At 45.4% G+C, this 13,912-nt stretch overlaps 1 long non-coding RNA gene across 2 annotated transcripts in view; it reads left to right on the forward strand.

Moving 5' to 3' along the window:
* LOC128311463 (uncharacterized) overlaps positions 1-13,328 on the forward strand; it is a 52,652-nt gene extending 39,324 nt beyond the window's left edge. For both annotated transcript variants that reach the window (XR_008289880.1, XR_008289879.1), the window contains exon 6: positions 11,295-13,328. This is a non-coding gene — a long non-coding RNA (uncharacterized LOC128311463). The remainder of the gene's footprint in view (positions 1-11,294) is intronic.
* The last annotated feature ends 584 nt before the right edge of the window (positions 13,329-13,912 follow it).

Below are 13,912 nucleotides of genomic sequence, written 5' to 3' on the forward strand. Positions count from 1 at the left end.
GGAAGAACAAGGAGCTATTGGTGTTCGGAGAAGGGAGTGATTACTTCTAGTTGGGGAGATTCAGGAAGGGCTTCCCTCCTTCATTCATTCGACAAGCAAATGAGCAGGAGATTGTGCTAGGCTGAAGATACAGAGACAAGCGAAACACCGTCTGCCCGGGCGCCTGGGTGGCTCAGCCGGTTAAGCGTGTGGCTCTTGGTTTTGGCTCGGGTATGATCCCACTGTTCATAGGTCCGAGCCCAGTGTCGGGCTCTGCGTTGGCATTGTGGGGCATGCTTGGGAATCTCTCTCTCCTTCTCTCTCTTCCCCTCCTCTGCTCACATGCGTGCACGCACACACATACTCTCTCAAAATAAATAAACTTTATAAACATACACACACACACACACACACACACACACACACACACACATATGACCACCGTTCCCCCTCACGGAGTTTACCTTCTTGGGTAAGGCACATACCCAGACCAATGACTGCACCCTGCGGTAAGGTTAAGTATTATACACAAGGTAAGAACAAAGTGCCAAGGGAACCTGTGAGTTAATATATTTAGGGAACCAAGGAGCCATGGTTGAGGCAGGGGTTGTGCTGGGTTTTCTATAGTGAGGTTATAGTCTGGTGAGTGTGACTGACTGGTACGCATGTAAATAATTCCAATTTCAGGTAAAAGGTACTCAGCACCCTAGGAGAAGCTCAGGCAGAGGGCAGTGAGTGAGGGTAGAAGGGTGAGTGTATTTGGTTCCAGCTGGGGCCCCAGGTAAATATTTACCAAAGAGGTTGAATCGCAGCTGGGCCTTAATGGATGAGAAGTTCAACAGGGAAAGGGGTGAGGGAGGGGATAATATAGAAGGAACAACGTGAATCCAGGGTTGGCCTGTTACTGGTAAGCCCTTTGTAGCGGCCACAGCGGACTAGGCTGGAAGTGGCCCAGGGCGAGGGAAATATGAGATGCAGCTAGACCACGGAAGGTCGTGAAGGGCAAGCTGGTCACTGGACTTCATTGCGTTGGTGATGCGTCCTTTCTTCTTCCGACTGTGCTTTGGGCTTGAGGCCATATCAATTAGAAGCTAGGGCTCTGGAATCGGACTGCTTCGGTTCCGTCGTTGCCGCACCGTGCGCGTTCAGGCTCACTACTGAGATTGGGCGAGTCTCTGCGCCTCTCTGGGCCTTGGTGTGAACATCGCACAGGTACAGTCCGTGAGGATTGGTTTAGTTCATGCATATGCAGCCCCTACAACAGTGTCTAACAAGAGGGAACCCCGTACGGTGTGCGTCGTCGTTAGTAGCAGCAGTGTGGTCAGTAGTAATAGTAACGATAATGATAGTTGTGATATAAATAGGAGCAACTTTAGGGAGTTCTTGTGCTGTGAACTTGTAGGGACGTACCTAGGATGACCTGATGGGCTTGAAAAAACCAGTAGTGAACCTCAGGGGCTATTTCAGAATGTTCGATTCTACCCTCTCGGCATAACTGGTAAGGTACACCCGGGTTCAGCCATGTGCTAGCCCCATAAATAACCAGGCCTCTGTAGCTTAAAATGGCCCAACCGGAACGTTGGCTTCCGGGACGATGGGGGCAGCCAGTAAAATGGTTCCAGGCTCACGTCCGAGCCAGAGTTGGAGAGCGCCTCTATCTACAAATCACACTACCCGCAAAGCTCGCAAACGGTAGGGACTGCCTGTGGTTAAACTGAAGGTGGCGTGGAAAGTCTAGCGATACAAGGATTTAATTCCTATGTCCCAGGGGCCTTAGTTTTCATACTCCTACCCGAAGCCGAAAGTTCAGTATGAAGGGGTGGCTATTTGCAAGTAATCCTAAAGTGTTCGCACTGGGGGCAGGCTCACCAGAAACAGGCAGGGCCTGAGAACAGTGATGTGCAAAGTTGTGGAAACTGTTCTTTCTTGGGTTGATGCTTTGGGCATTTTTGGACACACTCAACACGTACAGCTGCGTGTAGCAGGCGGCCCATGATTCCGTCCATTCGCACTGTGTGCCCAGCTGTAGACCCAGCAGATGGGTGTCATCACAAATGTGACTCTTTCTTACGGGTTGCCCTGACCTCTGGTGATTTAATCTGGTTCTTGGTCATCACTAAGCACACAGGCTGCTGTTCTAAGACAGAGGCACTTTAGTAGCTCCTGGAAGAGCCCACAAATCTCCCTTCTTACACTCTCAAAGCCATATGCAAACAACATTCTGTAGACCTAAAAGTAAGGGGATTGTATTGCACTGAAAGCGTTATTATTATTATATATCTTATATCTTAGTTATTATTATTATATAACAATCTTATATATCTTATGTATATTAATATATGTTATATATCTTATATGTTATATATATTAATATCTTAAGGATTTAAAGGGGGCCAGTGTCTTCTGCCCACTTTTGGCACCTTCCATTTTCCATTAGAAAATGGATCTTAACTCATACCCTGTTTTTGAAAAATACTAATTAAAAATTTGCCTGAAAAAAGTTGCATTGGCCTTCTTTGATTTTTTTTTTTCTTGAGAAGGGATATTTTGGATGGGTCATGTTCGTTTTAAAAAACTATCCATGGAAGTTTCCTAAAATATATGTACTTGTGGCAAATAGAGACTTTCAAAATCATTCATAGAGTAGAGCTAGAAATGTAGAAACAAAGGAACTTAAATTCGGAAGGGTTAGGCTTAGCAAAAAGAATGTGGCACTTGGGTTTGAGCCCACCTGTATGACCCTGTATAAGCTAATGTTCAGACTCAGTTTTTTCATCTGAAAAATAGGGCAAAGAAGATCTGCTTATAACACAGCACTTGTTCCGAGGGAGGATTAATTAAAATACTATACGGGGAAATGCTTTGTAAATGGCAAACTGCTATTCAAATGTAAGGAATTGCTCTTATCATCACCGTTCAAGGTCCTAGAGGTTATATAGCTAGCCAGTCCGTTTGTCTAAATAAATAAATCAATAAATAAATCAATCAATCAATAATAATTCACTTACGTCTTCCCCCACTAGATGGCAGGCGAGCCACTTGGTAAAATACTGTCCAGGTTCGGGATCTAGGAACCGCAGCAATATTTGGATTTGCGAGGCAGTGAAGCAATGGACAAAGGGTGAATTAGACATTGTGAAAAGCGGAGACAGCCTATATTGTTAAAACAAATCTCATTCCAACGCCATTGGTTTTCAGTTCACCAAAATTTTGATCTATGGAAATAGGGTCCTTTTCTTTTCACTACGAGAAAAAGGACAGCTAAGCAAATAATTTCTACAAATAGGGAAATGTTTAGCCTGCTCAGAGTTGTAGCTAACAGACTTAATGATTATTTATAACACCGCTTTACAGGTAATGGTTTCATCCATATCAGGAGTTGACAAAGTGCTTCTCTAAAAGGGCCGGATAGTAAAAATTTCTGGCTTTGCAGGTCCGTCCATTTCTGTTGCATTGGCTTGACTTTGCTTTTGCAGGCTACCAGCCTGAAGACAGACTGAGACAGTAAGAAAATTAGGGGGCGTGACTGGGTTACAATAAGCTTTAATTATGGATACTGAATTTTGAAATTCTTGTAACTTTTACTTACCACAGAATATTGTTCTTCTTTTGATTCTTTTTGACCATTTAAAAATGTAAAGCTCAAAGACCATTACAAAACATGGCAACAGGCCTGATTTATTCCCCAGGGAGTAGTTTGTAGCCTCTTAATAATCTGAACTATCAGATTGACAGTCTCCTCGGTTAACGTAAATAAACTTTTTACTGTTTTCATAATAAATGTTTCAATGTGGCTTTTTTTTTTTGCGTGTACAAATTACTAAGAAAACTTGTGATTTTTTTTTTTTTTTTTTTGCCTACTTCTCAATATAGGCTTGTGTCTTGTTTGTTAGACTGACTATAAAAAAGGGACTTCAAGTAGCTGATGCATTGTTATCAGACTTGCCAGGAAAAAAAACCCAAACAAACAGGACACCTAGTTAATTTGAAGTTCACTTCTTTGAATTTCACTTAAAAACAATGAATAGCTTTTAACATCCAAGTTTTGTATATTGCATAGGACATAGTTACATTAACAAAGTATTTGTTGTTTACCTGAGATTTAGTTTTAACTGGGTGACTTGTGTTTTTATTGGTAAATCTGGCATTTGTCCTTGTACTTACGGACTTTGCCCATCACTTATATACTAAGGCCTTAAAAATAGCCAAACATCTGAAGGCAGGACTCCGGAAATGAAGTACGTCTTTGGGGATCTGGGGGAAATGTGCATTTCCACCCTCCTGGTTGTTTTGAGTGTAACTTACCACACTAAAACAACCGTGTGGCATACCCATTTTTCGCATCCTTTTTCCAGGAGTATTTGTTTCCATTCTAGCCGCAGGTCTCACTTGAACAAGCCATGTTAATTGCTTCGGAAGAAACCCGAAGTAACCTGGTGAACTGACACTTGCTAAATCCTACCCCAAATCTGAAGTTCTTTCGGATTTGCCGCTTGCCCCAACGATCAGGTCAAACAGCGACTTTGACCGCTAAGGAATAACCCTGCGGAGTGTCATCACTGGCCTCGAGATGGTTAATCCAGAGTGCGTCTGGGCTGCCGCTGTTGCTGGGACGGAGCTGACGGACTGGGACGCGGGGAAGGGGATGGGGGCGGATTGAACCGCGTAACCGAGGAAACGTCCGGAGCCAGCGACCAGGTGGGAAGTGACGGCACGCGGTCTTCCCATCCCCGCGGGGGACGAGCCCACCCAGCGCGGAGCGAGAGGACGTCCGGCAGCGACGAGCGACGGGCGCGGCGGGCGGCCGGCCGCGGGGGAGGGCAGGTCTCTCCTGGGAGCAGCAGGTGGACAAAGGCTGCGCCACAGGGCACTGCTTCGGTCGGCACTGCCGCGGGGACCCTGCGCTCCGTCCCCACCGGGGAGCAGATCGGATGTTGGCCGTTAGGAGAGGAGGTGGCGGGGCCCGAAGCAGCCAGAACAGGTATAGCAGCGGCCTTCCGGCCTTCCGCTTTAACCCAGCCGATTCCCCGGGGGGCCGCCACGACGTGCCCGAGCCCGGGCCTCGGCTTCCAGCCCCACCTCCGCCCCTCCCCCACGCCCACTGCAGCGGCCCAGGCTTCCGCTCCCACCCCCTGCTCGGGGCGGCCCTTTACCTCTTCTCCAGCTGCGACCATCGCGTATCCCGCACTCCAGTCACCAGGCCCGGGCCAAGGGCAAAGCCGGGAGGCACCTCCGGCGCGAAATTTAAGGCGAGGGGGGGGGGGGCGCACCAAGACACACGGTAATTAAGATAAAAATTTTAATGCGACATCTTTAAAAATTCAAAGTTAATGCAAAAAGAAAAATCCATGATGAACAAAACATCAACATGTGAAATAAAGACACGATCTGACCCCGACTCGGCACGACTTAGCCACCCTGGCCTCATCCGAATCCTGGGCTTTGCGAATCAACTCCGAAGTGATCCGCCCCCCCCCCGCCCCGCCCCCCTGGTCCCCAATCCTGGACCTCGGTCCTACTTCTCATTTGCTTTCTTTGCAGTGAGTTCGGTTTGGAGACACTGCGGCTTCATCACCTCGTGCCTCAAGGAGCAAAGCCCAGTTCTTGGCTCACCGAGGCCATTGGGGCAGTGCGACGTTTGGAGGAGATTGAAGGCCAGAGCTTATGCGAGACCCCCAGGTTGCAAAGCTCTGCCTTCCAATCGCCAAAACACTGCAGAAGTAGGACACAAGAGGAAGCTGTGCTCCCTTAATCAGGGCTTAGGAACCCATGCGGAATTGGGTTGAATATATGTGTTTTGAAGGAACCACGAGTAACTGGGAAGCGCTTTTGAAATTAATTTGCAGAAAGAGGGATGCTTCTATGCTCCGGGCCGCCTTGTTCGGCTCAAGCCTGCCAGGAGCTTTTCCTGGTATTGCGATTCAGTCTGAATTTGCAATGATGCAGGCACCTTGAATGACGACACTCCATAATTTACAGTGCATCTCCCTTGTCATACCTCATATAACTCTTCTCAGCCGGGAACCAGACACAGTGCTGGGCGCTGGCTCAAAGTGGCTTTCAGTTGTCATTATCCCTCAGAACCAGTTTCTGCCGAGCTCGTGTGGTTTGCGGCCGTTACGGCTAAGAGACAAATGGCACGCGTAGCCCAGGCCTAGGGGACGGCCCAGTTGTATTTCAGGTTGGGACGTGGCTGGCCACTAGGTCGGTGACTGCCGGATTCCTTGCTGGGTTCCCGAACTAAATGCTCCCTTTCGTCTCACGCAGGCCGGTGAAAATGAAGTAAAGGGGAAGAGCAAATGAAAGAGATCAGGAAACTATTCACATTTATGTGCCTTTTCCTAAAAAACAAGAAAAAGAAAAGAAATCTTTTGAAGCTTTGGGTGTGTCCAGTCCCTCAAAAGATCAGGGAAAAGGGGGAATTTGTCCCATCACTTGCCAGATTCCTGGCCTATTAAGACGAGTTTGCTTACTTTGAGGAGCTATTAAGTCAACATTCTGCTTAATACAAAAGGGGAAGAAATTGAGAAAGGGCAGGCATGGGGGGGAACCTTGTCCCGCGGGGGCGCACCGCAGATGGGTGTTGGCGTTTCTTCCCTGTCTCGGTGTAGCTGTTCCACGCTGTAGCCAGCAGAGGGCACTGTTGCCACATGGACTCCATTTGATTTTTTTGGGGTGGGGAGAATTTTCAGAGCTACAAAAAATACTTGGATCCAGTAAGAAATATGCGTGATTTTCCATGGAATATTAATGTGAAAAATAGATTATTATTAATAACTTGTGGATGTCTATTTGATTAATGACCCATCAAGCCATGGAAGGAAAGTGAAGATGTTTCCTAACTGTCGTTATCAAACATTAAAATAGCGAGAACAAAATAGCAACGTGATAATAAATATCAGCACGGTGCACATAAATTATTTAGGACATAAATAGGTCTTTTTCTTGTGGGAATGTGTGTGCTGAGACATAGTAACAAAGGAGAACAGGTCTCCTTCATCCTAAACATCTCCTTAATTTTTTATTTATTGCAAACAAAGCCTTTCGTTAATACCGAGACAGCTAAATGTAACTCCATCTCACAAAAGAAATCTGCCATCTGAGGCCCTCCATGACTTGCCTCAACAGACTTTCAACTCTGTTTTACCATCCACTTCGGCTACCCTGTCTTTCAACCTCGTCTAATTTTCCCCAGCGTTTTCCTGCCTCTTCCTTCCCACTCGCTTGCTCTCTTCTCCACATGCTGGAGATCCTACCCATTCTTCAAAGTCCGATTCAAATACTGACTTTTGCGTGTGTTGCAAGGCATCCACAGATGATGACACACACAGGGAACCAGATGGCAGCACGGTGCAATGTCATCAGTGCTGCAATCGGAGTAAATTTGGGAAGGAGGCTCCGAGAGCTCCGATCCCTACTTCAGAGCCAGCCGGTGCTTCAGACACAGCCAGAGAGATCAGGGAAAGCTTCCTGGGAGAGGTGGTTCTTGACCTAGCGTTGAAGGTTAAGGAAATCCGGGTGATTGAAATAGCCCCTTAATGGCTACCGCGGAGATTACAGAGGCAGAAACGGAGAGGCAGTGAAAGATAAGCCTGGGAAAGTAGGCAGACAGCACCACACACAGGGAGGTTGGACTTTATTCCATAAGCCATGGAGACTCATGGAATGATTTCAAGTGGCGGCAGCACTGGCTTAGACACTTATTTTAGAAACGTTGCTCTCTGGGGCGCCTGGGTGGCTCAGTCGGCTAAGCACCCAACTCTCGGTCTCAGCTCAGGGTGCGATCTCGTGGTTCACATGTTCGAGCCTCGCATTGGGCTCTGTGCTGACAGTGTGGAGCCTGCCTGGGATTCTCTCTCTCTCTCCCTTTCTCTCTCTGCTCCTCCCCTCAAAATAAAGAAACTTCAAAAAAAAAAAAAAGGTTACTCTGGAGGCAGTGCGGTCAGTAGGTGTGAATGGCAGGCGGACGACTTAGGAAGTCACATCTTTCTTCAGATGAGGAAAGAGAAGGGCCCGAAGCAGGGTACATAAAGTAGAAATGGACAAAAACAGGATTAGGCCTCAATAACACATTGTTTGTAACTCTTAGGGAATGTGTGACTTTCTACCTCATAGCACGTTATCTTCACCTTCCCTGGAACACTTAAGTTTCTTGAGATCAAGGTTTTTTCTCCGTTCATTTCTGGATTCTTCATACCACGTGGCCCTTGTACGTGACAAGCACGAGCTGTCTGAGGAGAATGCATGTCAGAAACTTGTTATGATAAGGGTTTACTTTTGAAACGCTCTCTTAGGGTTCTTCGGTCTCAAAAGTCAGTTGCATGACAGCTTGGTTTATCCTCCTGGTAAACATGTTGTGGGTAGTTTATCAATTTTGGAAGAAAATAAGATTTCTCATGGAAATCTCCCCATCGGTTGCCATTTATGGGTATTATACTCAAAAGGTGAAATGCTTCCGGGGCTCTGTACTTTTTGAGTTCACCACTTGAGTGTGTGTGTTTTAAGATTTTTGAAGGGGGAAGATGATAGTTCTGCACAGCTTGTATGAAAGCAGCACCCCCCCCCCCACCCCCGCCACCGAGACCAAATGTCCCTTCATAACAGAAGCTTCAAAGGAGCTCAATCCTGTTTGGCTGTTCAAATCCTCACAGGGTGTGGCACTTTTAGAAATCCTTTATTCTTCCCCGTTGTTGAAATGCTGACAGAATCAACATCCTGAGACGCTCCTGCCCTTTTGGGCACTTGAGCGACGTGAGCCTCAACTCAAAGCTCAATCGGGCTTTATTTCTCGTTCGACAGCATATCAGGCCTCCTTGGACTCACAAGGGCCGGATGCATGATGGTATGCTCTCAACCCTTTAGATAAATGTACTTTGGAATAATACCTTGAGAAGAGGAACTCTTGGTTATACCGTTATTTGATAGCGTCCTAACCGCCTCGAAGCTCTGCACAACTCACAGAACTGAAAGGTGACGGAGGACGTTTGTTTCAGACACTTTATTCTTCACACTGGCCTGGTGCCAGTGTCTTAGAAAAGTGACATGTCCCTTAGCAAAAGGTCAAAGGACACAGGGTGAAAGGCTGACCCAAAGTGAATTTTGTGGGTAGAAATGTATTTTCTCATTTGAAAGTTGGTCGAATGAAGTTTTACCCAGTGATTCGGTTACGCACATAAGTAGTCAGTCTCCCTACCCTGGGTTATCAGTTTTTATCCTCTTGTTTGCTCCTGATTTCCTTTCATAAATCTCCATCTCTTGTACGGTGTGGAAAAGAGGTGCTATTAGTATTATGAAGCTGAGCTGTCCCAAGGTTCAGATAATCTCCTTTTGGATTAAATTGCCATAAATCTTCTGTTCCAGTTTGGTAGGGAAAAAGGAGACCTGGAAATTGGTCTCATACCTTTAAATTGATACTGGGATTCAGGCTGTGTGATGCCTTAGTATTTAATCTATTGATTTAACGGGGGGAAAATACTTCATTAAAGTGATTCCCCTCCAGTGATCAGTTGTTCTTTAGTTGTATTTTTTAAAAAGTTTATTTAATTTTGAGAGAGAGTACGAGTGGTGGAGAGAGGGAGAGAATCCCAAGCAGGCTCTGTGCTGTCAATGCAGAGCCTGACACGGGGCTTGATCCCACGGCCATGAGATCGTGGCCTGAGCTGAAATCAGGAGTCGGACGCTTAACCTGAGCCACCCAGGCGCCTCTCTTTAGTTGTAATTCTTAATCTGGTATTTAACCTGAAAAGTCACTGACAGAGACGTGATGGTACCTAAAATGTGGCCATGAAATACGAGATTATTACCTCATGCACACATGTGCATGCGCACACACACACTTTTTATTATGAGTGTTCAAGTCTGCAGAGAAATAAAGTAGTGAAGTGAATGCCCACTTGCCAAGCACCTGGATTTAACAATTGTTAACATTTTTGATAAAATAAGTGATGAGTTTATGTATTTGCTTCAGTTCTCCACCCTCAAAAGTGAGTATTCACCTATCTTACCGCGGTTCCGTTATTATACCTAATAAAGTCAACGGCAGTCACCTATTCTACCTGACAGCTTACTCATATCCAGATTCCTCCAGTCGTGCCCAAACTGTGATTGACTGTGAATTATGAGTGACGCGATTATTGGCAGATCAGAGATCTGAGAACTTGGTACTGTCCCTCAGCTGACAGAAGTCAGGAGTATAGACCGGTAGCAGAACAGAACTTAAGCCAGAAAAATACAGAGTAATTAATTATTCATTACTCTCCCCTCCTCGAGCTATAGTGACCTCCGGAGAAAGCTGAGCCATCAACTGGGAATCAGCGTGGGGCTCGGAGTCTACCAGAACTCCTGTCTCCCGTACAGAGGGGAAGTGCCATCGAGAGAGGCCTGACACTCTTGTAGCTGGATGGTCAGTCATTCCACCATCATTCATCAAGGAATCCTTCCTTTCCTCAATACCTCGAAATAATACCGCAGAACTATAAAAATATTGGAAGAAAATACGTGAACACATTTTTATCATCTTAGGGAGGCGAAAGCTTTTCAAAGCAAGGCATGAAACATTTGATTACATAAATATCTGAACGTCTTTATGGCAAAAGACAAAATTAAAAAGTAAATGGCAGGCTTAAAGAAAATGTTTGCAGCATAGAGTTTAAGAGTTCCGTAGGGGCGCCTGGGTGGCTCAGTCGGTTAAGCATCTGACTCTTGATTTTGGCTCAGGTCATGACCTCATGGTTCATGGGTTTGAGCCCTGTGTCAGGCTGAGTACTGACGGTCTGGAGCCTGCTGGAGCTTCTCCCTCCCTCTCTCTCTCTCTCTCTCTCTGCCCCTCCCCTGCTCACACACACACACACACACATACTCTCTCTCTCTCAAAATAAATAAATTTTTTAAAAAACGAAAAAGAAAAGGAGAGTTCTCTAATATGCTAATAGTGCCTACAAATCAGTAGGAGAAAAATTTTTGAGTGGGCAAAGGATATAAACGGACAATTTAAAGATGGAGTAGAAATGGCTCACCATATGGAAAGATGATTAAAGAAATGAAAATTAAAACAAAACTGAGATACCTTGCTATTCACCTTCTGTTTGGTGCAAATGACAAAGATTGGTAATATTTCATGTTGGTGAACATATGGGAGAAGAGGGCTCTCCTCCACTGTTGGTAAGCATACAAATTGGTCCAGCCTCTGTAAGGGCAGGTTGGCATATATTATTATTATCCCAAGTTCATGTTCTCCTCGCTAATGTAAAAGCTACTTAGGCAATCTGCCTCTGTTCCTGACTTCATTTCCTATTTTTGTGTCTGCTCTCTCCTAGCCGGTGCTATTTGTGCTTCTCATCCCAGCCAGGCAGACTTGACCTTCACTCCTGACTTCCGCGATCCCTTCACAACTGCAAGTCATTTTCCTACAAAACTGGAGTTTGCCTACTCTGCGCCTTTGAGAGTTTGGGAACAGCATGCAAGTTCACGTCGCCATCACGTTATCCTGCCGACTGTCTCATGTGACGAGACCGACACCCGGGTCGCTTGCTTCTGCCCTTGTTCTTCTGCCTGTTGTCCCCTCTGCAGCCATTGAGCACACACACGTGTTGTCACGCAAAAGCCGTTTTGCTGTTTTTATTTGTCTTGTGAATGTTGTCATTTGCTTCGTGCGTATCACGAATTAGTGTCGTGTACTGCTCAGTGATCTAAAACTGTCACTAATTAGAAATTTGCGTTGAGTCTGGGTAGGAATGGCACCCAAGCAGAAAAGCAAGAGTGCAGATGCTAGAAGAGCAAAGAGGGCAAGAAAAGTGATGTTTGCAGCAAACGAAATGAAAGTTCTCGAAATGCTCAATAATGGTGAAACCAAGACCTCTCTAGGGCCCTTTTTTTCCTTTTTTTGGCATTAATAAATCTATGATTTGCACAATAAAAATAAGATGCTATTAGGGCCAATCAATCGAGGAGCACACTAGAATCATCAAGAACATCATACATAACGTGAAATGCCAACACAGAGACCATGGAAAAGATGTGCACGTGTGGCTTCTAACCCAGAGAGAGCTGCATAGGCCTCCTCCTGTATGCGTAATCTGCCAGCGAGCATCACAAAAACGCAAGTTTCAATTTTCATCTGGACAAAAGGTTACAACATTCACTGTGAGTAAAGGGTGGTTGGCTAGGTTTAAGAAATGCTGTGGTCTGTCTGAAAAGAAATGGTCGGCAGAGGAAGCAGATCGTGAGGCTGCTGCTGGCTACCCTGAATACCTGAGGGAACGGATTGAGGGAAATGGCTGTTTTTTCAGTGCTGACGAAATGGCCCTGTTCAGGAAGTACATGCCTACTTGCACACCTTTTGCAGAGGATGAGAAAAAGACCAGAGGCTTCAAGCCTGGAAAGGACAAGCTCAAAGTTCTGTTTCGTTCCAACGGTTCTGGTGATTGATTAAACCCACATTGCTTCACAGATTGCGAAGTCCTTGCCCTCTTAAAAGAGAATGCTAGAAACACTTTTCTGTTTACATGAAGGGAAACCATAAAGTAGGGATCACTGAGAAACTCTTTTTGGGCCAGTTTTTGAAGTCTTCATTCCTGAGGTTAGACAATATTTAAACCAAAAAAAACAAAAAACAAAAAACAAAAAACCTTGAATTCAAAGTTGCTGCTTTTGGACACCTGCTCCTACTGCCAAAAGTGCGATAGTAAATGCTGATCCTTGTGTTCCAGTCACCTCCACCCCCCAGTACAACTCCACTCCTTCAACCCAAGCATCTGGGAGTGCTGAAAATTGTTTGTGAGGTACTGTACTTGGCGTATATTTGATTACCTTGCAGATCGTATGAGAGAGACGCCAGAACTGACTGTGAAAGTAGCTTGACAAAATTTCCCCATTTGTAATGCTTTAACAATAGTGGAAGAATCAATGCGAAAAATAACACAGGCAACCCTTAATGGAGCCTGGCACAAACTTGGGAATGAGGTTGTAATGGACTCTGAAAGTTTTCTCCCAGTGGTAGACGAAATTGAAAAGGTTGTAGCATCTGCAAAACATTTGGGTGGTGAAGGATTTGAAGACATTGATTTAAGTGACATTTTGCTGAAGTGTTAGATTCTCACCCTCAGAAGATAGTTGAGAACTTTTTCAGAGATGTGATCACATCAAAAGTTGATACCACAGGTCAGCATAGGTTAACATCCAGAACTCAAAGAATGTAGGAGCAGCTGTTCCACAAGTCAAATTGCTGTGATGATTCAGAGGAGAGAGATCTTTCGATGGAATATTTATTGACCTGAAGGCAAGATTTAAACGATTACCCACAACCCTATAAAGCAGTAATAAGAAACCTTCAAATGAAGGCCAGTAAGTCTTTCTCTGTTTGCTTCAACAGGGAAGAAGAGGCTGGACCTTCGGGCCATGTCATTCAAACCCATTCTACAAACAGCAGGCAGAAAGGCCACACACAGATAGTTGAACCTTGGGATTCAGACTCCCAACAGCTCTGATGATGTGGTGATCCAAGTGCTGGAAGAGGAAAGTAGAACGGAAGGTTGAGCTTACTTCTCTCCAGACAAAACCCAATTGTCTTGATTCTTTCCCTATCACTACTGTGATGACCAGCATTTTCACTGACGCATGATTGTCCTGACTTTGAGATCAGAGAGAAGCAGAAATCGGTTGCCCAGTCATCACTGTTACTGATGTGAAATTAGTAAAATACCAACAAGATTCACTTTACTTAGTGTCTTATTTCAGCGAACAGACCAAGTGTCTGGGCTGTCATAACACCCACTTCCCTGCTGCAATTTCCCCCCCCCCCGAGGCTCATAAGTCCCCCCAACACAGATTCCTCTACAGTGAGGGTTCCAGGAAGTCAACTCTAATACGTAGGGAGGGGGGTTACTCTATGTGGTTGGACAACTTGATTTTGTACTCTTGATACTGACATTTATTT

The sequence above is a fragment of the Acinonyx jubatus genome, chromosome X, assembly GCF_027475565.1.
Source record: "Acinonyx jubatus isolate Ajub_Pintada_27869175 chromosome X, VMU_Ajub_asm_v1.0, whole genome shotgun sequence".
In the NCBI taxonomy this organism is placed as follows: Eukaryota; Metazoa; Chordata; class Mammalia; order Carnivora; family Felidae; genus Acinonyx; species Acinonyx jubatus.